A 27,836-nucleotide genomic window follows, 5' to 3' on the forward strand; every position below is an offset into this window, starting at 1 on the left:
AAAAAAAGGGAAAAAGGGAAAAGGGAAGGAGGAGCCCAGGTGGAATCCTACTTGGAGTAGGATTGGACGTGGACTCCTCCACCTCCTCTCCACTTCGGCCAAACCCTTTAGGGTTGAGGCTACCTCCTCCCCTCTCTCCCTCCTATATATACTAGAGGATTTTGAGGGTAACCGTAACCCTAATAAGCCACGTGTCGCCCTCTCTCTCTAGGTCATTTTCTCCTTTAGATTGTTTAGCAAAGCTTGGCGAAGCCATGCTAGATTAGTTCACCACCACCATCACCATGCTACCATGCTGGAGAACTCATCTATCTCTCCACCCCTCTCGCTAGATCAAGAATGTGGAGATCGTCATCGAGCTGTACGTGTGCTGAACGCGGAGGTGCCGTCCGTTCGGCACTAGATCGGGACGGATCATGATGAGATCGCTGGACGGATTGTGATGAGATCACGGGACGGATCGTGATGAGATCTCGGGACGGATCGTGATGAGATCACGGGACAGATCGTGATTGGATCACGAAGACGTACGACTACATCAACCATGTTATATACGCTTACGCTTAGCGATCTACAAGGGTATGTAGATGCACTCTCTGTACCTAGGGTAGGGTCTTAGGCGTGATCTACATGCCCTACCTAAGGACACTAAATTGGAGGACTTAAAGACTACAAGGAAGACTCCGACTGGAATCACCATGGCACATGAATCACTCGATAGAACATCCACTCGGAGGTTTCTCCCTCCATTCGACACTTGCCTTTGACTCGGAAGAACCAGAAGTCACTTGACCGCAGAAGATTAGAAGCCACTCCAGGGAGGCCAATGGGAAGACATTCGACTCGTCCCCATAAGTAGCTTTTGTTACATACGTTATCAGTAACGTTCACCTTTATTACCATGATCGAATCCTTGGTTGCTGGGTATTGATGAGGGGCAGTGCACTCTATATAATCCACCCCTCCCGTGTAGCACAAGGGTTCGCACCCCTTGTAACCTACACATTTCACACGACAGAAGCTCCCGAACACTGAGACGTAGGGCTATTACCTCCACGAGAGGGGCCTGAACTCATACATTCGTGTGTACAATCTCGCCGTAGCTAGGACTCTGCCTTCTCCTTACATACCCCTAACTTCTACTGTCAGCCTCGTTCCCCCGACAGCTCGCGCACACCGTGGGGCAGGCGTCTAAGCAACTTCTGGCGAGTTTGCAATTTTCTACTTTGTCATGTCTTCTGGCAACAGTTTGTTCCTGGGCCACGAGATCTGTTTCTATGCACTCAACTTCGTCGCCGATGACTCGGCTTGGCTTCAGGAAGCGCCTCTTGACGTTGAGGCGCTCCCGATCCGCGGGGAGATGCACTTCCGTGCAAGCTCCTACGGTGTTCTTCTTTGGCAGCGGACGACTCCGATGTCATTTGTTCTCCCCGTATTTGTCATCACAAGCATTCAGGTCGCTCGCGGCTCCAACATTGGGTGAGTCATGCGGCAGCTCACCAAGCGTTATCTCAACAAATTGCAGCTATCGAGCTCGCAGAATCACTTTGTAGCTTGTTTGACTCGGCATCAGATCAGTCTGACGTTCCTTCCAAGTGGGAGAGTTGCGATCCAGCGGCTGAGGTTCTTATGGCGGGTTCACATCAAAGCCCGCCTGGTTTCGGCCGCGGAGGGCATGAGGTTGGAGAACCATCAAATGGGCAGACACACCAAGATGAGGATATTCTCAACTAGCGCACCCGCAAGCGTCTACCCGCTTTCGGTCGACGTCGGTAACAATTATTTCTGAGTGGATCTCAGAACAACATCCAGGTATTCTGTACTCCGGTTTTGAATGTTGCAGCCACTGCTAGGATTGCAGATTCCATTCAGCCATCAGGTTCAAAGGCTGGCACAGGTTTGGAGCAGATTCGAGCATTGCTTCACGCAGTGCAACAATAGAATTTGGTTGTTTGTTAGTCGCACAACAGATTACACAATGATTCACCCAGGGCAGGCACAGTTCAGTCGGCTCACAGCCCGAGGTCACCTTTGCGTCGCAGGAGAGGAGGTTACCATGAAGATCAGTACAATGATTAGGGGCGAGATCACTTTGCTCCCCGTTATCACCGCGACGACCGCCGTCGAGCGCTTAGTCCTCCGTGGAGTGGTTCATATGTGCTCTTGCAGTATAATGATAGGCGCCCGTTCGGTGATGAGTGGAATGCTAGGTTTGATGCGAGGAATGTCCTCTTGCAGAGGTGGATTGACAGGGCAGGGCTCACAAGGATGGTTATGATAGAGATCATCCGAGTGGAAGTGGTGCCGTTGTCTCTGGCCCCGGGTGTTTCAGCAGAGCAATTCGATCCGCTGAGATTCCCCCCAACTTTAGGTCTCCAGATGGAATAAGCAAGTTCACTGGTGAGTCAAAGCCAGAAACATAGCTAGACGATTACTGAGTGGCGGTGCAGATCGGTGGAGACAATGAAAATGTAGCCATGAAGCATTTGTCTTTAATGCTGGACGGTTCAGCGCGGGCGTGGCTTAATCAGTTGGCCCTTCTAGAATCTACTATTGGGAGGACCTTGCCCAAGTGTTCATCAGAACTTTTGAGGGCATGTGCAAACGTCCTACTAGTTTATCTGAGCTACAACACTGTGTACAAAAACAAATGAAACTTTGAGAGATTACATACAACGTTGGACCACCCTTCATCACACGGTGGAAAACATTTTCGAGGACCAAGCCGTCTGCGCATTCAAGGCTCGTGTTAGTCACAAAGAGCTTTACCTCAAGTTTTGTCAAACAAGAGATATATTGTTGAGCAAGATGATGGAGACTGGCACCCGGTACGCCAATGGCGAAGAGGAGGACTACCTCTGTAGCGGCAAAGGAAAGTCAGTCGACAATGATGCTCGCGCCAGCAATTCCAATCGGAAGCATAAGCACAAAACCAATAGTTCTGCTCAGGCAGAAGCAGCCGCTCTCACGGCACAAGGAATCCAAAGGGCAATTTACCCCCAAGAAATCGAAGAATGAGTCAGGAATAGACGTTCTAGATATGCCGTACGCAATCCACACGAAGAAGGATGACGAATTTGATATTGCCCAAGCACACCACTCGACAATGGAGATTGTTGATCCAATAGTTCAAGGAAAAGCAGTCGAGTGGGAAACTTCTGAAAACGAGGATGATGAAGATAAAGAGGATTTTTCTAAGGTCAATGTCACTAATGATTTTTGCGGATATAGAAATCAAAAGTCTACTGGAAGTTATTAATAGGGAGGTCAACATGGCTGTTCCTGCCACCCCGACATACCTCAAGTGGTCGCAAACCCCAATAACCTTTGACCAGTCAGATCACCCTGCTCATGTCGCTACCCCCGGTCGACAGGCTTTGGTGGTGGATCCTGTTGTGTGAGGCACTTGACTTTGCAAGGTTCTCATGGACGGAGGGAGTGGGTTGAATATCTTGTATGCATATACCCTCAAGGGGATGGGCATTCCGATGTCCCGACTCAGTGAGAGCAACACACAGTTCCATGGAGTCATCCCTAGGAAGAAGGCCAGGTCACTCAGTTAGATTGCATTGTATGTGGTGTTTAGCACCGATAAGAATTTTCGCAAGGAAAAGTTGAAAATTTGAAGTTGTAGACTTCCAGAGCGCGTATCACGCCATCCTTGGTCGACCGGCTTATGTCCGTTTCATGGACCGTCCATGTTACGCGTACCTCAAACTAAAGATGCCCAGGCCCAAGGGTGTAATCATAGTCACAGGGAATCGACAAAGGGCTGAGGGGTACCTTCAGCAAGGCTCCAAGATTGCCGACCATCAAATGGCTATGCTCGAGCTGGAAGAAAACAAGAAGAATACCGATCCCGCCGATATGTTGCGTTCCAAGAAGCCCGCTTCTGAGTCTGCTTTTCAATCGACGGGTGACGTGAAGAAAGTGAATGTTCACCCGACAGATCCCAATGCCGCCCCGACCAACATCTCGTTGACACTCGACAACAAATAGGAAGCCGCGTTCATCCAGTTCCTCCGTGAGAACTGGGACATCTTTGCATGGAAGCCTTCTGACATGCCGGGTGTACCTAGGGAACTGGCTGAGCACCGACTGAGAGTTGACCCGAAGGCTAAGTCTGTCAAAGAGCATTTGTGTCGGTCGGTGGTAGAGAAACAGAAAGCATTCATCGAGGAGGTGGCTCGAATCTTGGCGGCTAAGTTCATACGTGAGGTTTACCAGTCCGAGTGGCTCGCGAACGTCATCATCGTCCCCAAGAAAGACAAGTCGCTCCACATGTGTATTGATTTTAAACATATCATTCGGGCCTTCCCAAAAGATGATGGCGCTACTTTCATGTGTATGATTCAGAAATGCCTACACGAGCAAATCAGTCGGAATGTCAAGGATTATATGGATAATATTGTAGTCAAGTCTTGCAAAAGTTCCGACCTGCTGATTGACTTGGCGGAAACATTCACCAACTTGAGGAAATATGGTATCAAGTTAAATCCGACCAACTGCACTTTTGGAGTTCCTGGTGGCAACTTACTCGGCTTCATCGTTTCCAAACGGGGGATTGACGTCAATCCCGAGAAGATCGGTGCCATCATCTGAATGAAACGCCTTGAGCATGTGCATGACGTCCACAAGCTCACGGTTTGCCTGGCAGCATTGAGTAGGTTTATTTGTCGCCTCGGAGAAAAGACATTGCCTTTATACCAACTAGTGAAGAAGTGTGATACCTTTGAGTGGACTGATACGTCCATTTTGCATCATGCTTTTATATCGACATTTATTGCATTTATGGGCTGTTAATATACATTATGGTACAATACTTGTGCCTTTTCTCTCTTATTTTATAAGGTTTACATGAAGAGGGAGAATGCCGGCAGCTGGATTTCTGGACCCGAAAAGGAGCAAATCGAAGAGACCTATTCTGCACAGCTCAAAAGGTCCTGAAAAGTTATGAAGAATTGTTTTGGAATATATAAAAAATATTGGGCAAAGGAAATACCAGAGAGGACCCACCAGGAGGTCACAAGCCTGCTGGGCGTGGCTACCCCCTGGCCGCGCCCCTTTGTCCTCCGGTGCCCATCTTCTGCTATATTAAGGGTTTTGACCTAGAAAAAAATCATATCAGAGCTTTCGAGACGAAGCGCTGCCATCTCGAGGCGGAACTTCGACATAACCAATCTAGAGCTCCGGTAGAGCTATTCCACCGGGGAAACTTCCCCCTCGAAGGGGGAAATCGAAGCCATCGTCATCACCAACGATCCTCTCATCGAGAGGGGGTCAATCTACATCAACATCTTCATCAGCACCATCTCCTCTCTAAACCTTAGTTCATATCTTGTATCCGATCTTTGTCTCAAAACCTCAGATTGGTACCTGTGGGTTGCTAGTAGTGTTGATTACTCCTTGTAGTTGGTGCTAGTTGGTTTATTTGGTGGAAGATTATATGTTCAGATCCTTAATGATTATTAATACTCCTCTGATTATGGACATGAATATGCTTTGTGAGTAGTTACCTTTGTTCCTAAGGACATGGGATAAGTCTTATTATAAGTAATCATGTGAATTTGGTATTCGTTCAATATTTTGATAAGATGTATGTTGTCTATCCTCTAGTGGTGTCATGTGAACGTGGACTACATGACACTTCGCCATTATTTGGGCCTAGGGGAAGGCATTGGGAAGTAATAAGTAGATGATGGGTTGATAGAGTGACAGAAGCTTAAACCCTAGTTTATGCGTTGCTTCGTAAGGGGTTGATTTGGATCCATGTGTTTCATCCTATGGTTAGGTTTATCTTAATTCTTCTTTAATAGTTCTGGATGCTTGTGAGAGAGGTAAATCATAACTGGGATGTTTGCTCAAGTAAGGGCAACACCCAAGGACTGGTCCAACCACAAATCAAATTATCAAAGTAACGAACGTGAATCATGTGAGCATGATGAAAACTAGCTTGTCATAAATTCCCATGTGTCCTCGGGAGCGCTTTTCTTTATATAAGAGTATGTTTAGGCTTGCCTTTGCTACAAAAAATATTTGTCCACTTTGCTGCACCATTGTTACATTTGTTACTTGCTACCCGTTATAAATTACCTTATCACAAAACTATGTGTTATCGATAATTTCAGTGCTTGCAGAGAATACCTTACTAAAAACCGCTTGTCATTTTCTTCTGCTCCTCGTTGGGTTCGACACTCTTACTTATCGAAAGGACTATGATAGATCCCCTACACTTGTGGGTCATCAAGACTCTTTTCTGGTGCCATTGTCGGGTAGTGAAGCGTGGAACTTGGTAATGAAATTTTTATATACTGTGCTAAAATTTACAGTCACTTGTCATTATGGAAAATAATCCTTTGAGGGGCTTGTTCAGGGTATCTTCACCCGACCGGAAGTACAAAGATATGCTCCTCAACCTGCTGCACCTACTGAAAATATTTATTTTGAAATTCCTTTGGGTATGATAGAAAAATTGCTAGCTAATCCTTATGCAGGAGATGGAACACTACATCCTCATTTGCATCTAATCTATGTGGATGAAGTTTGTGGATTATTTATGCTTGCAGGTCTCCCAAGGATGATGTCAAGAAGAAGGTCTTTCCTTTATCTTTGAAGGAAAAGGCATTGAGATGGTATAGGCTATGTGCTGATATTGGATCATGGAATTACAATTGACTGAAATTGGAATTTCATCAGAAGTTTTATCCTATGCATCTGGTTCATCGTGATCGGAATTATATTTATAATTTTTGGCTCGTGAAGGAGAAAGAATCTCTCAAGCTTGGGGGAGGCTTAAGTCAATGTTATATTGATGCCCCAATCATGAGAACCTGAGAGAAATTATTATTCAGAATTTTTATGCTCGTCTCTCTCGTAATGATCAATCAATTCTCAATTGTTCTTGTGTTGGTTCCTTTATGAAGAAAGATATTGAATTCAAATGGTACTTATTGGAAAGAATTAAACGCGACTCTAAAGATTGGGAACTCTACAAAGGTAATGAGTCAGGTGTAAGCCTTAAGTTTGATTGTGTTGAATCCTTTATAGACACCGATCCTTTTCGTGATTTTAGCACTAAATATGGACTTGACTCTGAGGTAGTAGCTTCATTCTGTGAATCTTTTGCTACTCATGTTGATCTCCCCAAGGAGAAGTGGTTTAAATATCATCCTCCCATTGAAGTTAAAGTGGCTTAACCTATTAAAGTTGAAGAAGAAACTATTATTTATAATGTTGATCCTGTTATTCTTACTGCTTATATTGAGAAACCATCCTTTCCTGTTAGGATAAAGGAACATGTTAAACCTTCAACTGTGGTTCATAAGAGTTGTGCTAGAACACCTATATCTCCTGAACAAATTAAAGTTGAACCTAATATTGCTATGGTTAAAGATCTCTTGGTTGAGAATATTGATGGGCATGTCATTCATTTCTATGATGAAGCTGCTAGAATTGCTAGACCTGATACTAAAGGTAAACATAGACCTATTGTTGGTGTGCCTGTTGTTTCTATTAAAATAGGAGATCATTGTTATCATGGCTTATGTGATGTGGGTGCGAGTGCGAGTGCAATTCCCTTTAACTTATACCAAGAAATTATGAATGATATTGCACCAGCCGAATTAGAGGAAATTGATGTTACCATCAAGCTTGCTAATAGAGATACTATTGCACCACTTGGGATTGTTAGAGATGTTCAAGTCTTGTGTGGGAAAATAAAGTATCCTACTAATTTTCTTGTTCTTGGTTCCCCACAAGATGATTTTTGTACCATTATATTCGGTAGACCCTTCTTGAATATTGTTAATGCTAAGCTTGATTGTAAAAAATAAACAATTACTGTAAGTTTTGGGGATGCATCTCATGAGTTCAGTTACTCTAAATTTCGTAGACAACCCCATGACAAAGAATTGCCTAGTAAAGATGAAATTATTGGTCTCGCTTCTATCGCTGTGCCTCCTAGCGATCCCTTAGAACAATATTTGCTAGACCATGAAACTGATATGCATATGAATGAAAGGAATGAAATAGATAAGATTTTCTTTGATCAACAGCCTATTCTGAAACACAACCTGTGTGTTGAAATACTCGGGATCCTCCTCCACGTAAGGTCGATCCCGTGTTTGAGCTTAAACAATTACTTGATACTGCTACTGCAACAAAAGACCTTCCAACGGTGCCAGAAACACGTGCTGACGGGAGACTATTCTTGTCTTGATTCTCCTCAGCAACGGCACCAGGAATCCTTCTGCTACGGCTACGCCTTTAGGGACTTCCTTGGCAAATATGCAACGGATTTCCCCGCGGCCTTGGAGCCTTGTGTTGGTGTTCCCTCAAAGCGGAAAGGGTGATGTAGCGCAGCGGTGGTAATTATTTCCCTCAGTTTGAGAACCAAGGTATCGATTCAGTGAAGGAGTATCACAAGTGCGTGCACAAACACAAAAAACTTGCTCCCAACGCTATGAAGGGGTTGTCAATCCCTTATAGATTGTTTGCCAAGTGAAAACTGAAAGCAACAAAGTAACAAAGCGAAGTAAAAGCAAAAGTGGAAACGATAGGTGTGAATAGACCCGGGGGCCGTAGTGTTTACTAGTGGCTTCTCTCATGAAAGCAAGTAGACGATGGGTGAACAAATTACTTTCGAGCAATTGATAGAACCGCGCAGAGTCGTGACGTCATCTATGGCAATGATTATATCTATAGGCATCATGTCCAAAACAAGTAGACCGATACTTTCTGCATCTACTACTATTACTCCACACGTCGACCGCTATCCAGCATGCATCTAGTGTATTAAGTCCAAAAGAACAGAGTAACGCCTTAAGCAAGATGACATGATGTAGATGGACAATCTCATATCTACGACAAAGCCCACCTTGTTACCCTTGATAGCAACTACCAAGAATAATGGGACATGAAGGATTGCAATCTATGTCAAGCACAATGAAATCCACGAGTACATAGTTCTTATTTGCAACAATAAGAACATCATCGATCCTTCCCATGGGTTTCTTGACAGTAGAATCCACAAGATGCAAATTAAGAGAACACTCTTCAATCTCATGAAAACCAAGAATATCACATAAAGACTTTGGAATCGCGGAAACACTAGCACCCAAATCACACAAAGCATTGCACTCATAGTTTTTGACCTTGATTTTGATAGTAGGTTCCCACTCATCATGAAGTTTTCTAGGTATAGAGACTTCTTGTTCGAGCTTCTCTTCAAGAGATTTCATCATAGCATCTACGATATGTGCGGTAAAGGCTTTGCTTTGGCTATAAGCATGTGGAGAGTTTGCAATGGATTGCATGAAAGTGATGCATTCAAACAAGGAGAAATTATCATAATTGAATTCCTTGAAATCCAAAGTGGGAGTTTCATTATGACCCAAAATTTTAATTTCTTCTACTCCACTCTCCATACCTTTATCATCAAGATGGGTGGACTCCGAATCATTGGGGCGTTTTTCAACCAAAGTGGATTCATATCCAGCCCCTTCATCAATAGGTTTGACACGCGAAAACAAAGATTCAAGAGGAGTCACACCAAGAACTTTAAGCTCTTCGTGATTTGCATCACTAGAACGCACCCTTTTAAACCATTCATGCCTAGCGCGAATTTGGGTGGTTCTTTCTTTGTTCTCATTCATGGAGACACGCATAGCTTTCAAAGTTTCATCCAAGTTGACCTTGGGAGGAGCGCATCTAAGTTTCAAAGCATGAATATCACAAGACATCCTATCAATGCTCTTAGCCAAATTGTCTATTTTGAGTAGTTTTTCCTCTATGGACGCATTGAAAATCTTTTGAGAGTTGATGAACTCTTTGATATTACTCTCTAAATCAGAGGGTAATTTGTTGTGATTTCCAGAAGTGTTGTTGTAGGAACTGCCATAATTGTTAGAGGAGTTACTAGAAAAAGGCCTAGGAACATAGTTTCCTCTAAAAGCATTGTTGTTGCCAAAATTGTTCCTACCAACAAAATTCACGTCCAAACTAGCGTTGCTACTCTCAATCAAGGAAGATAGTGGCATGTCATTAGGATCTACAGTAGCATTTCTACTAGCAACCAAATTCATCAACTCGTCCATCTTAGCGCTAAGCGAGTTAATTTCTTCTATAGCGTGTACCTTTTTGCTAGCACGTGACCTTTCAGTGTGCCACTGAGAGTAGTTGGTCATGATATTGTCTAGGAGTTTTGTAGCGTCTCCTAACGTGATTTCCATGAACGTTCCACCTGAGGCGGAGTCCAAGATATTGCGAGAAGCGAAATTCAAGCCAGCGTAAAAGATTTGTATAATCATCCACAAACTCAAGCCATGAGTGGGATAATTTCTAATCATAAGCTTCATCCTCTCCCAAGATTGTGCAACGTGTTCATGATCAAGTTGCTTGAAATTCATGATATCGTTACGTAAGGAGATAATCTTAGCCGGCGGAAAATACTTGGATATGTAAGCATCTTTGCACTTATCCCAATAATCGATACTATTTTTAGGCAAAGAAGAAAACCAAGTTTTTGCGCGATCTCGCAACGAGAAAGGAAAAAGCTTCAACTTAATCACGTCATTATCCACATCTCTTTTATTTTGCATATCACAAAGCTCAATGAAGGTATTGAGATGGGATGCGACATCTTCACTAGGAAGGCCAGAGAATTGCTCTTTCATAACAAGATTCAGCAAAGCTGCATTGATTTCATACGATTCCGCACTAGTGGCGGGAGCAATCGGAGTACTAATAAAATCATTATTATTGGTACTCGAGAAGTCGCAAAGTTTGGTGTTTTCGGCCGTGATGACTTCAACAAACAAACAAGCACACAAGCAAGCAAGAAAACCGGCGAAGGAAAACGGCAAAAAGCCAAAAGAAAACGGCAAAGGAGAAAGGCAAATGAAAACGGCAAATGTGAAGTGGGGGAGAGGAAAACGAGAGGCAACTGGCAAAAAAAGTAAATGCAAGAGATGAGTTTGTGGGACCTACTTGGATAGATCTCTCCTTCCCTGGCAATGGCGCCAGAAATACTTCTCCTACTGCAACAAAAGACCTTCCAACGGCGCCAGAAACACGTGCTGACGGGAGACTATTCTTGTCCTGATTCTCCTCATCAACGGCACCAGGAATCCTTCTGCTGCGGCTACGCCTTTAGGGACTTCCTAGGCAAATATGCAAAGGATTTCCCCGCGGCCTTGGAGCCTTGCGTTGGTGTTCCCTCGAAGCGGAAAGGGTGATATAGCACAGCGGTGGTAAGTATTTCCCTCAGTTTGAGAACCAAGGTATCGATCCAGTGAAGGAGTATCACAAGTACCTCCACAAACACAAAAAGCTTGCTCCCAATGCTATGAAGGGGTTGTCAATCCCTTATAGATTGTTTGCCAAGTGAGAACTAAAAGCAACAAAGTAACATAGCGAAGTAAAAGCAAAAGTGGGAACGATAGGTGTGAATAGACCCGGGGGCCGTAGTATTTACTAGTGGCTTCTCTCATGAAAGCAAGAAGACGGTGGGTGAACAAATTACTCTCGAGCAATTGATAGAACCGCGCAGAGTCGTGACGTCATCTATGGCAATGATTATATCTATAGGCATCACGTCCAAAACAAGTAGACCGATACTTTCTGCATCTACTACTATTACTCCACACGTCGACCGCTATCCAGCATGCATCTAGTGTATTAAGTCCAAAAGAACAGAGTAACGCCTTAAGCAAGATGACATGATGTAGATGGACAATCTCATATCTACGACAAAGCCCACCTTGTTACCCTTGATGGCAACTACATGATGTGTGCCTTGCTGCCCCTACTGTCACTGGGAAAGGTCACCACACGGTAAGAACCCAAAACCAAGCACTTCTCCAATTGCAAGAATCATATATCTAGTTGGCCAAACAAAACCCAAGACTCGGAGAGACTTACAAGGATATCAAATCATGCATATAAGAAATTAACAAAGACTCAAATATATATCATAGATAATCTGATCACAAATCCACAATTCATTGGATCTCGACAAACACACCGCCAAAGAGGATTACATCGGATAGATCTCCATGAAGATCATGGAGAACTTTGTATTGAAGATCCAAGAGAGAGAACAAGCCATCTAGCTACTAACTACGGACCCGTAGGTCTGAAGTGAACTACTCACGAGTCATTGGAGGGGCGACGATGTTGATGTAGAAGCCCTCCAACTCGAAAGTCCCCTCCGGCAGGGCACCGGGAAGGGTCTCCAGATGAGATCTCGCGGAAACGGAAGCTTGCGGCGGCGGAAAAGTGTTTTCGTGGATTCCCTGATTCTTTTTCTGTATTTTGGGGAATATATAGGCGAAGGAGCTAGGTCAGGGGGGCGCTAGGGAGGCCACAAGCCTGCTAGTCGCCGCCCCCTGGTGGCGGCTACAGGGCTTGTGGGCTCCCTGTAGCTCTCGTGGCTTGGCCCACAAGCCCCCTGATATTCTTCCGGTAGTGAAAAAATTATTTCGGGGATTTTATTCCGTTTGGACTCCGTTCCAAAATCAGATCTGAAAAGAGCCAAAAACACAGAAAAAACAGGAACTGGCACTTGGCACTGAATTAATAAGTTAGTCCCAAAAAAGATATAAAAGATACGTAAAACATCCAAAGATGACAAGATAACAGCATGAAACCATCAAAAATTATAGATACGTTTGAGATGTATCAGATATTGTGAAGTATGCTTATCTTGATGAAAAGGAGATATATCTTGTTATTATTAGTGCTAACCTTTGAGAGCATGAAGAAAAGAGATTATTGAAAACTCCGAGGAAGCACCGTGCCACTATTGGATATACTCTTGATGATCTTAAGGGCATTAGTCCCACTCTATGTTAGCACAAAATCAATATGGAGCGTGATGCTAAACCAGTTGTTGATCACCAACGACGTTTAAATCCTAAAATGAAGGAAGTTGTAAGAAATGAAATACTAAAGCTTCTGGAGGTAGGTAAAATTTATCATATTCCTCATAGTAGATGGGTTAGTCTCGTTTATTGTGTCCCTAAAAAGGGAGGTATTACCGTTGTTCCTAATGATAAAGATGAACTGATCGCGCAAAGAATTGTTACAGGATATAGAATGGTAATTTATTTCAGGAAATTAAATAAGGCTACTAGGGAAGATCATTACCCGCAACCTTTTATAGAGAAAATGCTAGAAATACTATCCAGACATACACATTTTTGCTTTCTAGATGGTTATTATTGCTTCTCTAAAATACGTGTATCAAAAGAAGATCAAGAGAAGACCACTTTTACTTGCCCTTTCGGTTCCTTTGCTTATAGACGTATGCGTTTCGGTTTATGCAATGCACCTGCTACCTTCCAAAGATTTATGATGGTTGTATTCTTTGACTTCTGTGAAAAGATTGTTGAGGTTTTCATGGACGATTTTTCTGTTTACGGAACTTCTTTTGATGATTGCTTGAGCAACCTTGATCAAGTTTTGCAGAGATGTGAAGAAACTAATCTTGTCTTGAATTGGGAGAAGTGACACTTTATGGTTAATGAAGGCATTGTCTTGGGACACAAAATCTTCGAAAGAGGTATTGAAGTTGATAAAGGTAAAGTTGATGCCATTGAAAAATGTCGTGTCCAACAGATATCAATGGTATAAGAAGCTTCCTTGGTCATGTTGGTTTCGACAGGAGATTTATTAAAGACTTCTCTAAGATTTCTAAGCCTCTCACTAATTTTTTGCAAAAGGATGTTCCATTCCTTTTTTATGATGATTGTGTAGAAGAATTTGAAATTCTTAAGAGAGCCTTGATCACTGCACCTGTTGTTCAACCACCTGATTGGAACCTACCCTTTGAAATTATGTGTGATGCTAGTGATTATGCTGTTGGTGCTGTTCTAGGACAAAGAGTTGATAAGAAATTAAATATCATCCATTAAACTAGTAAAACTCTAGACATTTCTCAAAGAAACTACGCTAACACTGAAAAGGAATTTTTAGGAATTGTGTTTGCTTGCGATAATTTTAGACCTTATATTGTTGATTCCAAAGTAATCGTTCACACAGATCACGCTGCTATTAAGTACCTTGTGGAAAAGAAAGATGCTAAACCTAGACTTATTAGATGGGTTCTTCTCCTACAAGAATTTGATCTACATATTATTGATATTAAGGGCGCTGATAACCCCATAGCAGACAACTTGTCTAGATTAGAGAATGTTCTTGATAACCCACTGCCCATTGATGATAGCTTTCCTGATGAACTATTAGTTGTTAAAAATGTTTCACGCAATTCTCCTTGGTATGCTGATTATGCTAACTACATCGTTGCTAAATTTATACCGCCTAGCTTCACATACCAACAAAATAAAAAGTTCTTCTATGATTTAAGACATTGCTTTTGGGACGATCAACACCTTTATAAAGAAGGAGTAGATGGTATTATTAGACGTTGTATACCTGAGCATGAAGAGGGACAGATCCTACACAAGTGTCACTCCGAGGCCTATGCAGGACATCACGCTAGAGATAGAACTGCACACAAGGTATTACAATCTTGTTTTTATTGGCCTACTCTCTTCAAGGATGCTCGTAAGTTTTTCTTGTCTTCTGATGAATATCAAATAATTGGTAATATTAGTATACGTCAGGAAATGCCTATGAAATACTCTCTAGTTATAGAACCATTTGATGTCTGGAGTTTTGATTATATGGGACCTTTTCCAAAGTCCAACGGGTATTCTCATATTCTAGTTGTTGTTGATTATGGTACTAAATGGGTAGAAGCTATTTCAACTACTAGTGCTGATCATAACACTTCTATTAAAATGCTGGAAGAGGTTATTTTCCCTAGATTTGGAATCCCTAGATATTTAATGACTGATGGTGGTTCACACTTTATCCGTGGTGCTTTCCGTAAATTTCTTGCTAGGTATGATGTTAATCATGGAATTGCATCTCCTTATCATCCTCAGTCTAGTGGGCAAGTAGAACTAAGCAACAGAGAAATTAAGGTTATCTTGCAAAAGACCGTTAATAGATCTAGAAAGAATTGGTCTAAGGAACTTGACGATGCATTATGGGCTTATAGAACCACTTAAAAAACCCTATAGGTATGTATTCTTATAAAATAGTTTATGGTAAAGCATGTCACTTACCTCTAGAGCTAGAACATAAAGCCTCTTGGGCAATTAAAGAGATTAACTATGATTTCAAACTTGCTGGTGAAAAGAGGTTATTTGACATTAGCTCACTTGATGAATGGAGAACCCAAGCCTATGAGAATGCTAAGTTGTTTAAAGAAAAGGTTAAGAGATGGCATGATAGAAGGATAGACAAGCGTGATTTCAATGTAGGTGATCATGTCTTGCTATAGAACTCTCATTTAAGATTTTTTGCAGGAAAAATTCTCTCTAAATGGGAAGAGCCTTACATTATCGAGGAAGTATATCGTTCCGGTGCCATCAAGATCAACAACGCCGAAGGCACAAATCCGAAAGTGGTAAATGGACAAAGAATCAAACATTATATCTCACGTACTCCCATAAATGTTGAAACTAATATTATCAATACCATAACTCCGGAAGAGCACATTAGGGAGAACTATCGTAACGTTTCAGACTCCGAAAAGGAATAGGTATGTGTTATGGCAAGAAAACCGAGTCCAAAACTTTTCCAATGGAAACTTTTATCAGTTTTGGAATATTTAAAAAATTAGGAAAATATAAAGCAATCTGAAGAGTGCATGAGGAGGCGACAAGGCAGGAGGGCACGACCTACCCCCTGGGCGTGCCCTGTAGACTTGTGGCCATCCCGTGCACCCTTCGGACTCCGCTTTCTTGTGGAATACTCCTTCGGGTCGACAAAAAATCATTATATAATCTCTCGAAGGTTTTAACCTTCATATCACGACAATAGTTCCTGTTTTCATTTTGAGCTGTTTCTGCAACACATTTAGATCAACATGATGTCTTCAAGTACTGTGAAGGACAAGTTCTTTGAGAGGGTCATCAACCCCTACCTTGCGGAGGTGTTGCAACACCCTAAAACCATTGAGATGCATGAGGGGGTGCCTCACATCCGTGATGTTGAGGGGCCAAAGAAGACCGGAAGCGTGGAGACTAGGCTCGAAGCAATGGAGCGACAAGTCTTCAAGTACCAAGGGATGGTGGAACGAGGACTTAATGCCGATCACCTGATAATCGCGGAGTTTCCTATAAGCACAAGCTAAACGCCAAGGACCTCTGGGATCACGTCTTCAAGATTGACGAGAAAAACGAGCACCTCCAAGCCCAGATCTATGACCTACAAAATCATAATTGTGAGTATGAATACAGATTTAAGAAAATGAGTTTTGCTGCAGGCTTGAGGAACCCAGAGACTAGTTCATATTTTCACAATGGTGAGCCCATGCCTTGGAAGACGAAGGACAAACCTTTAACCTCACTAACAACCCCAACATCACCACCTCTGAAGAAAGACAACTAAACACATGGGTATGGGCACTCCCCTTGGCTTGTGCCAAGCTTGGGGGAGGTGCCACGGTATCGTATCGCCATCACACCTTTTATTTTCTTCATTTTTTCATTCGATCTTTTTTGTTATATCTTGGTCTAGTAGAATAAAGTTTTAGTGTGATCTAGTTTTGAGTTTTTCTTTATGTCCCCCCTATGTAAGCAAGTCCGTCAGTTATATAATAAAGAGTAGTTTTGAGTCGAGGGCTTTGCTTGCTTGCTATGATCTTGAGAAAAAAATAGAAAGAAGTATAGAATAAATGCAAAAGAGCATACATAATTATCTTATGGGGAGTGTTGACTTCACATATAGAAAGTATGTCGCTTGATATTTGTTGTGATTTGACAAACAAAGCTATTGGTCATTGTCCCAATTATAAGGAAGTAATAAAGAAAGAGAGGTTCACATATACATATATTATCTTGGACATCTTTTATGATTGTGGGGACTCATTAAAATATTATATGTTAAGAAGTTGATGTTGGACAAGGAAGACAACATAAAGAGTTATGTTTGCTTATTTCCGACTAGAAGTTATATGGTTATAGATTCTTCAACATGTGTCGCTTGCTTCCACCTCATATTAGATAAAAACTTCTGCACCAAGTAGAGATACTACTTGTGCATCCAAAAACCTTTAACCCAGTTTTTCCTTGAGAGTCCACCATACCTTCCTATGGATTGAGTAAGATCATTCAAGTAAGTTGTCATAGGTGCAAGAAATAAAAATTGCTCTTTAAATATGTGTGATTTATTAGTGCAAGGAAAATAAACTTTATACGAACTTGTGATATAGAAGAAATAAAAGCGATGGACTACATAATAAAGTTCTTTATCACAAGGGGCAATATAAAGTGACGCTCTTTTGCGTTAAGGGATTGCACATCCAATTATAAAAGCGCATGACAACATCTGCTTCCCTCTGCAAAGGGCCTATCTATTACCTTTACTTTCTAGTACTTACCTTTATGTAAGAGTCGTGGCGATCTTCACCATTTCCTTTATTTCACCTTTATCTTTTGGCAAGCTTCATGTGTTGGGGAATGATCTAGACAACTATATCCACTCGGATGTGGGTGATCATGAGTTATTATTGTTGACATTACCCTTGAGGTAAATAGTTGGGAGGCAAAATTATAAGCCCCTATCTTTCTCTATGTTCGATTGAAGCTTTGACCTCATAGGTACCGGGTGAGTGTTAGCAATTATGAAATACCATAACATGGTTGAGTATGTGGATTTGCTTTACAAGCTCTTATATTGACTCTTTCCTATGTTGCGATAAATTGAATTGCTTCAGTGACTGAAATCATAGTTTGTTAGTTCTCAATAGAGTTATTGATTCATATTTTACGTTGTGAATGAATTGTTACTCTATCATAAGATATTCAATGTCAATATGTGTTGCTGTTCTAAAGATAACCATGATACCTTCATGTCCGTATTTTATTTTATTGACACCTCTATCTCTAAACATGTGGGCATATTTATCGATCTCGGCTTTCGCTTGAGGACAAGCGAGGTCTAAGCTTGGGGGAGTTGATACGTCCATTTTGCTTCATGCTTTTATATCAATATTTATTGCATTATGGACTATTAATACACATTATGGTACAATATTTATGACTTTTTCTCTTATTTTATAAGGTTTACATGAAGAGGGAGAATGCCGACAGCTGGAATTATGGACCAGAAAAGGAGCAAATCTGAAAGACCTATTCTGCACAGCTCCAAAAGTCCTGAAAAGTTACAGAGAATTGTTTTGTAATATATAAAAATATTGGGCGAAAGAAATACCAGAGGGGACCCACCAGGAGGTCACAAGACTGTTGGGAGCGTCCTACCCCACTGGCTGCGCCCCTATGGCTTGTGGCCCCCCTGGCAGGCCTCCGGTGCCCAGCTTATGCTATATGAAGGGTTTTGACCTGGAAAAAAATCACATCACAGCTTTCGGGACGAAGTGCTGCCGTTTTGAGGCGGAACTTCGACATAACCAATTTAGAGCTCCGGCGAAGCTATTCCGCTCGTGAAACTTCCCTCCCGGACGGGGAAATCAAAGCCATTGTCATCACCAACGATCCTCTCATCGAGAGGGTGTGAATGTCCATCAACATCTTCATCAACACCATCTCGTCTCCAAACCCTAGTTCAGCTCTTGTATCCAATCTTTGCTTCAAAACCTCAGATTGGTACCCGTGGGTTGCTAGTAGTGTTGATTACTCCTTGTAGTTGATGCTAGTTCGTTTATTTGGTGAAATATTATATGTTCAGATCCCTAATGATTGTTAATACTCCTTAATTATGAACATGAATATGGTTTGTGAGTAGTTACATTTGTTCCCGAGGACATGGATAAGTCTTTTTATAAGTAATCATGTGAATTTGGTATTCGTTCGATATTTTGAAAAGATGTATGTTGTCTCTCCTCTAGTGGTGTCACGTGAACGTCGAATACATGACACTTCACCATTACTTGGGCCTAGGGGAAGGCATTGGGAAGTAATAAGTAGATGATGGGTTGCTAGACTGACAGAAGCTTAAACCCTAGTTTATGCGTTGCTTCGTAAGGGGCTGATTTGGATCCATATGTTTCATGCTATGGTTAGATTTATCTTAATTCTTCTTTCGTAGTTGCGGATTCTTGCGAGAGAGGTTATTCATAAGTGGGATGTTTGTCCAAGTAAGGGTAGCGAACGTGAATCATATGAGCATGATGAAAACTAGTTTGACATAACTTCCCATGTATCCTCGGAGCGCTTTTGTTTATATAAGAGTTTGTTCAGGCTTGTCCTTTGCTACAAAAATGATTGGGCCACTTTGTTGCACCATTGTAACATTTGTTACTTGCTACCCGTTACGAATTACCTTATCACAAAACTATGTGTTACCGATAATTTTAGTGCTTGCAGAAAATACCTTACTGAAAACCGTTTGTCATTTCCTTCTGTTCCTTGTTAGGTTCGACACTCTTACTTATCGGAAGAACTGAGATAGATCCCCTACACTTGTGGGTCAGCATGGACTCCTGAAGCAGAAGCAACATTTGTCGAGCTCAAAGCCCTGCTTTCCACCCAACCAGTGCTTGCTTCTCAGTACGGTTCTCACTGTCGAGCGAGATGAAGATGTTGACTATATTTCTGAAGTGTTGACTCCTTCCAAGCAAAGGTACCCTCATTATCAGGAACTTGTTTATGGTATATATCTGTCAGCGAAGAAGGTGGCACACTACTTCCAAGATCACTCAGTCTCAGTCGTCAGTGATGCTCCATTGTCTGATATCCTCAACAATCGAGATGCGACTGGTCGAGTGGCCAAATGGGCTATTGATATCCTATACTTTGATATTAAGTTTGAAGCAAAGACGGCAATCAAATCTCAAGCGCTTGCTGACTTCATGGCCGAGTGGATAGAATAGCAACATCCAACTCAAATCCACTCTGCGCACTGGACCATGTTCTTTGATGGCTCTAAGATGTTGAATGGGTTTTGTGCTGGCGTGGTATTGGTATATCCAAAGGGTGACAAGCTCAGTTATGTCTCCAGATTCACTTTGATTCCTCCAATAATGAAGTTGAGTAGGAGGCACTCCTCCACGAGTTACGTATGGCCATCTCACTCGGCGTCCGACGCCTGATGGTATACGATGATTCATATTTGGTGGTTAATCAGGTAATGAAGGAGTGGGACGTCAGGAACCTTGCCATGACTGGATATTTCCATGCAGTGAGGAAGCTTGAGAAGAAATTTGAAGGTTTGGAACTCCACCATATTCCCCGAGTGAATAATCAAGAAACCGATGATCTAGCAAAGATCGGATCCACTCGAAGACCTATAGCTAGCAATCTTTTTTCTGGAACACATGCATTCTCCTTCGGTGCAAGAAGATCCCTTCACTGAAGATCCCCCGCAAGAAATAAGCGCCTCCAATCCGACTTAGGTTGACGTACCGACAGTCATATATTTGGTCATGGAGATTCTGGTGATTACGACCGATTGGACGGTGCCATATATTGCATACATATTGAGGCAAGAACTCCCAGAAGACGAGGTTGAAGCTCGACAAATCATCCGTAGGTCTAAGGCCTTTACTGTGATGGATGGACATCGTTACAGAGAAAGCATAATTGGTGCAACTCAGCGGTGCATCTCTCCTCAGGAAAATCGATTGATTTTGGAGGAAATCCTATCGGGGACCTATGATCATCATGCGTCCTCTCGAACGACTGTTGCCAAAGCATACCGAGCTGGTTTCTCCTGGCCGTGCGCCAACGAAATGGCTAAGGAAATTGTTGACCGCTACGAAGGATGCCAGTTTTACGCAAACTTGTCACATAAGCATGCGTCTGCCCTGAAGACTATTCCACTCGTGTGGCTATTTGTTGTATGGGGTTTAGATATGGTCGGTCCTTTCCGAACGGGCAGGAGTGGATTCACGCATATGCTTGTAGCAGTCGACAAGTTCACCAAGTGGATTGAGGCTACACTCATAAAGAAGTTGGATTCACGCACTGCTATCAAATTCCTAAAAGAGATAACGTTCTGGTATGGAGTTACCCACGGTATCATCACAGATAATGGTTCAAACTTTCACTCGAAAGAGTTCAGATACTTTCACTTCGCCCAAGGCACTCAAGTGGATTACGCATCCGTCTTGCACCCCCAGAGTAATGGCCAAGCAGAGTTAGCAAATGGTCTTATCCTTCAAGGGTTGAAGCCTCGACTCATACGAGATCTTGATCATGCAGCTAGAGCTTGGGTTACTGAATTGCCATATGTTCTGTGGGGTTTGAGGACGACTCCTAACTGGTCGAGTGGGCATACTCCTTTCTTCATGGCGTATGGAGCCGAGGCCATTTTGCCGAGTGATCTCCTTACCAATTCCCCCGTGTAGATCTTTACTCACAAGCTAAAGCTGGACAAGCACGATAGAATGATGTGGATCTCGTGGAAGAAGAACATGAAATGGCTCTGATGTGGTCGACTGTGTACCAGCAAGATCTGCGTCGCTTCCACGCAAATCACGTCAGTAGTCGGTCATTTCACCAAGGTGATCATGTGCTCCGATTGGATCAGAAGTGGCCTCACAAGCTCGCCCCCGCATGGGAAGGTTGTTTCGTCGTCACCAAAGTGATGAAGAATGGAGCATACCATCTTTTAAACCTCAAGAAGAATATTGACGAAACACACACCTGGAACGCACATTTACTTCGACAATTTTATACTTGATGACTAAGTTGTTTGATGTAATAAGAGTACTCTAGACAACGTTGTTTAGCAAAGTTATGACTCCCACGGTCTTTTGTTGATTCCGTTCGCACAATATTAAGTTTAAAAAATACTCCAAGTGACAAAAATTCCTCTCACTCGGGGGCTTAGATGCGAACCAGTCTTCGCCTAAGTTTGATAAATACTACGAGTGAGGAACATTCCTCTCACTTGGGGGCTTAGCTGCGAATCAGTCTTCACCTAAGTTTAAAAAATACTCCCAGTGACGAACATTCCTCTCACTCGGGGCTTAGCTGCGAACCAGTATTCGCCTAAGTTTAAAAAATAATCCGAGTGAGGAACATTCTTCTCACTCGGGGGCTTAGCTGCGAACCAATCTCCGCCTAAGTTTACAAAATACTCCGAGTGACAAACATTCCTCTCACTCAGGGGCTCAGCTGCGGACCAGTCTTCGCCTAAGTTTAAAAAACACTCCGAGTGACGAACATTCCTCTCACTCGAGGGCTTAGCTGCAAACCAGTCTTCGCCTAAGTTTAAAAAATACTCCGGGTGACGAACATTCCTCTCGCTCGGGGGCTTAGCTGCGAACCAGTCTTCGCCTAACTTTAAAAAATACTCCGAGTGATGAAAATTCCTCTCACTCGACGGCTTAGCTGCGGACCAGTCTTCGCCTAAATTTAAAAATACTCCAAGTGACGAACATTCCTCTCACTCGGAGGCTTAACTGCAAACCAGTCTTGGCCTAAGTTCAAAAAATACTCCGAGTGACGAACATTCCTCTCACTCGGGGGCTTAGCTGCGAACCAGTCTTCGCCTAAGTTTAAAAGTACTCCGAGTGACGAACATTCCTCTCACTTGGAGGCTTAGTTCCGAACCAGTCTTCGCCTAAATTTAAAAAATACTCCGAGTGACGAACATTCCTCTCACTCAGGGTCTTAGCACTGAACCAGTCTTCGCCTAAGTTTAAAAAATATTCCGAGTGAAGAACATCCATCCCACTAGGGGGCTTAGTTGTGAACCAGTCTTCGCCTAAGTTTAAAAAATACTTTGAGTGACAAACATTCCTCTCACTCGGGGGCTTAGCTGCGAACCAGTCTTCGCCTACGTTTAAAAAATACTCCGAGTAACGAACATCCTCATTCGGGGGCTTAGCCGCGAACTAGTCTTCGCCTAAGTTTAAAAAATACTCCGAGTGACGAACATTCCTCTCACTCGGGGGCTTAGCTGCGAACCAGTCTTACCTAAGTTTAAAAAATACTCCGAGTGACGAACATTCCTCTCACTCGGGGGCTTAGCTGAGAACCAGTCTTTTCCTAAGTTTAAAAAATACTCTGAGTGAGAAACATTCCTCTCACTCGACGGCTTAGTTGCAAACCAGTGTTCGCATAAGTTAAAAATCTTGCCGAGTGAATAGCATCCTATTCACCCGGAAACTTAGTTGCAAATCAATCTCCGCCTAAGTTAAAAACTCTCTGTGTGGTGAGCGATCCTCTCACTCGAGGACTTAGCTGCGAACAAGCATTCGCCTAAGTTTAAATAACACTCCGAGTGATGAGCAATCCTCTCACTCAGGAGCTTAGCTGCGAACAAGTCTTCTTCTAAGTTTAAATAACCTTCCAAGTAGTGAGCGACCCTCTCATTTGGGGACTTAGCCGTGAACAGGTTTTTGCCTAAGTTAAAAATCTTGCCGAGTGAATAGCATCCTATTCACCCGGAAACTTAGTTGCAAATCAATCTTCGCCTAAGTAAAAAAAAGTCTCCAAGTGATGAGGAATCCTCTCACTCGGGAGCTTAGCTGCGAACAAGTCTTCGTCTAAGCTTAAATAACACTCCGAGTAGTGAGCGATCCTCTCACTCTGGGACTTAGCCGCAAACAGGTTTTTGCCTAAGTTAAAAATCTTGCTGAGTGAATAGCATCCTATGCACCCGGAAACTTAGCCACGAACCAATCTTCGCCTAAGTTTAAAGAACAAAAAAAACCTCTGCCAAGTGGCGAGGACTCCTCTCACTCGAGAACTTATCCGCGAACCAATCTTCGCCTAAGTTAAAAAACCTGTCGAGTGATAGGCAACAATTTCATTCAGAAACTTAGTTGCGAATCAGTCTTCGCCTTTGTTCAAAATCCTTCGAAGTAATGAGCATCAATCTCACTTGGAAACCAAACAGGCTTAGCCAAACAAAGAATTGGAAAGCAAAATGCAGATAAATCCAAGATCTTTAGCATGGATAAAAGTTTTCCACGCGAACGTAAGTACTCAGGCCTAAGGTCTCAACAAAGTTTTAAACGGTTACTGTTGGAAATATGCCCTAGATGCAATAATGAAGTGGTTATTATTATATTTCCTGGTTCATGATAATTGTCTATTATTCATGCTATAATTGTATTAAACATAAACTGTAATACATGTGTGAATATATAGATCATAATGTGTCCCTAGTGAACCTCTAGTTGGCTAGCTCGTTGATCAATAGATGATCATAGTTTCCTGGTCATGGACATTGGATGTCATTGATAAGGGATCACATCATTGCGAAATGATGTGATGGACAAGACCCAATCCTAAGCATAACACTAGATCGTGTTGTTCGTCTACTAAAGCTTTTCTAATGTCAAGTATCATTTTCTTAGACCATGAGATTGTATAACTCCCGGATACCGTAGGAGTGCTTTGGGTGTATCAAACGTCACAACGTAACTGGGTGATCATAAAGGTGAACTACAGGTATCTCCGAAAGTGTTTGTTGGGTTGTACAAATCGAGACTGGGATTTGTCACTCAGTGTGACGGAGAGGTATCTCTGGGCCCACTCGGTAATCCATCATCATATTGAGCTCAGTGTGACTAAGGAGTTAGCCACGGGATGATGTGTTATGAAACGAGTAAAGAGACTTGCCGATAATGAGATTGAACATTGTATAGGGATATCAACGATCGAATCTCGGGCAAGTATCATACCGACAAACAAAGGAAATTATATACGGGATTGATTGAATCCCCGACATCGTGGTTCATCCAATGAGATCATTGTGGAACATGTGGGAACCAACATGGATATCCAGACCCCGGTGTTGGTTATTGACCGGAGAGATGTCTCGGTCATGTCTGCATGCTTCCCGAAACCCGTAGGGTCTACACACTTAAGGTTCGATGACGCTAGGGTTATATGGGAATAGTGTACGTGGTCACCGAAGGTTGTTCGGAGTCCCAGATGAGATCCCGGACGTCACAACGAGCTCCAGAATGGTCCGGAGGTAAAGATTCATATATAGGAAGTGAGGATTTGGTCAGCAGAGTTGTTTCGGGTGACACCAATAATGTACGAGGACCACCGGAAGGGTTCTGGGGGTCCACCGGGAAGGGCCACCAGCCCCAGTGTAATACATGGGCTACAAGTGGATGGGAACTAGCCCCTACATGGGCTGGTACGCCACCACTAAGTGCCCAAGGCGCAGCAAGGGGTGGAGGGGGCCAAACCCTAGGCGTGGAGAGGCCACCTTGGGCATCAAGGCCCACCCTAGTGTGCCTCCACCCTTGGCCGCCGCCCCAAAGCTATCTAGGACTTTTGCACACCTTAGGGTGGGAAACCCTAAGGGTGGGCACCCTCCTCCCTCTCGTCCTATAAATAGTGGAGTGTTTGGGGCTGATTTGAGACAACAATTGCCTCTCTCTCGGCGCAGCCCTACACCTCCTCCTCCTCGTCCTCCGTAGTGCTTGGCGAAGCCCTATCGGAGTGCCACATAGCTCCACCGTCACCACGCCGTCGTGCTGCCAGAGCTCTTGCTCAACCTCTCCTCCGTCCTTACTAGATCAAGGCGTTGGAGACGTCACCGGGTTGCACGTGTGTTGAACGCAGAGGCACCGTCGTTCGGTGCATAGATCGGAATCCACCGCGATCTGAATCGCTACAAGTACGACTCCATCAAAGGTATGAAGATGCTCCACCCCTTTGCTCATTGCTGGTTTCTCCATAGATAGATCCTTGTCAAGCGTAGGAATTTTTTTGAAATTACTATGTTCCCCAACAGTGGTATTAGAGCCAGGTTCTATGCATAGATTCTATGCATGAGTTGAACACAAAAGTTGTGGACGCTGATTTGCCAATTACTTCCCGTTACTAGTCTTACCTTGATTCGGCAACATCGTGTGATGAAGCGGCCTGGACCGACTTTACACGTACTCTTACGTGAGACTAGTTCCACCGATTGACATGCACTTGTTGCATAAGGTGGTTAGCGGGTGTCTGTCTCTCCCACTTTTGTCAGATCGGATTCGATGAAGAGGGTCCTTATGAAGGGTAAATAGCATTGGCATATCAATGTTGTGGCTATCAAGTAGGTAAGAAGCGTTCTTGCTAGAAACCCTAATCAGCCACGTAAAACTTGCAACAATAATTAGAGGACGTCTAACTTGTATTTGAAGGGTATGATATGTGATGTGATATGGGCAAAAGGATGTGATGTTACATATGTGATGTATGAGATTGATCATGTTCTTGTAATAGGATTAACGACTTCCATGTCGATGAGTATGACAACTGGCAGGAGCCATAGGATTTGTCTTAATTTATTGAATGAGATGCAACGCCATGTGACTACTTTACTTTATTGCTAAACGTTAGCTATAGTAGTAGAAGTAATAGTTGGCGTGACGAATTCACGGAGACACAATGATGGAGATCATGATGATGGAGATCATGGTGTCATGCCGGTGACAATGATGATCATGGTGCCCCGAAGATGGAGATCAAAGGAGCAAGATGATATTGCCCATATCATGTCACTATATGAGTGCATGTGATGTTTATCATGTTTTTCATCTTATTGCTTAGAACGACGGTAGCAAAGACAAGATGACCCCTCGTTAAATTTCGAGATAAGTATTACCCTAAGTGCATCGTTGTGAAGGATCGTTGACTCGAAGCACCACGTGATGATCGGGTGTGATAGATTCTAACGTTTGCACACAATGGGTGTAAGCCAGTTTACATACGCAAAACACTTAGGTTGACTTGACGAGCCTAGCATGTACAGACATGGCCTCGAATATGGGAGACCAAAAGGTCAAACATGAGTCGTATGGTTGATACGATCAGCATGGAGATGCTCACCATCGATGACTAGTTCGTCTCACGTGATGATTGGACACGGACTAGTCGACATGGATCATGTAACACTTGGATGACTAGAGGGATGTCGGTCTAAGTGCGAGTTCATTAGTAATTTGATTAGATGAACTTAATTATCATGAACTTAGTCTAAAATTTTATTTACAAATATTGTAGATCCAACGACCAACGCAAATGTCTCATTCAACTTCAACGCATTCCTAGAGAAAACCAAGCTGAAAGATGATGGGAGCAACTATGCAGATTGAGCTCGTAACTTAAAGCTCATCCTCACTGCTTCCAAGAAGGCATATGTCCTTAGTGCACCGCTAGGTGACCCTCCCGTTCCCGCGGCAACCCAGGATGTTAGGAACGCCTGGCATTCACGGAGTGATGACTACTCTCTGGTTCAGTGCGGCATGCCTTACAGTTTAGAACCGGGGCTCCAAAGGCGCTCTGAGAAACACAGAGCATATGAGATGTTCGAGGAGCTGAAACTTGTTTTTCAATCTCATGCCCGGGTCAAGAGATATGAAGTCTCCGACAAGTTCTTTAGATGTAAGATGGAGGAGAATAGTTTTGTCAGTGAGCGCATATCAGAATGTCTGGGTTGCACAACCGCTTGACTCAGCTAGGAGTTGAACTTCTGGATGATGCGGTGTTGGGGATATGACCTGCGGTATGACCCGCCCTATTGGGACGGGTCAGGAAAACGGCACTCATATATACATGACCAATATAAGCCTTGGTTTGGGCTTGGGGCGTGTTCAGAGATTTTGTCAGAAGGCCGCCAGAGCCCATGAGACGGATGGCGGTTCAAGATTGACGAAGAAGATAAGTCGCCAAGGAGTCTTCCTTGGTTTGGCGAACACGATGAGTTAGAGATAAGGAAGGCCATGATTTGTAACGTGGCCAGGACTTTGTAAACCCTCGGGACTCGACCTATATATAAAGGCAAGTCTGTGGGGAGATAAATCAGGTTAGAAATCATTGAGAGCTAGGTTAGGCGGGTTATGC

Source organism: Hordeum vulgare, chromosome 5H (genome assembly GCF_904849725.1).
Source record: "Hordeum vulgare subsp. vulgare chromosome 5H, MorexV3_pseudomolecules_assembly, whole genome shotgun sequence".
Lineage (NCBI taxonomy): Eukaryota > Viridiplantae > Streptophyta > Magnoliopsida > Poales > Poaceae > Hordeum > Hordeum vulgare.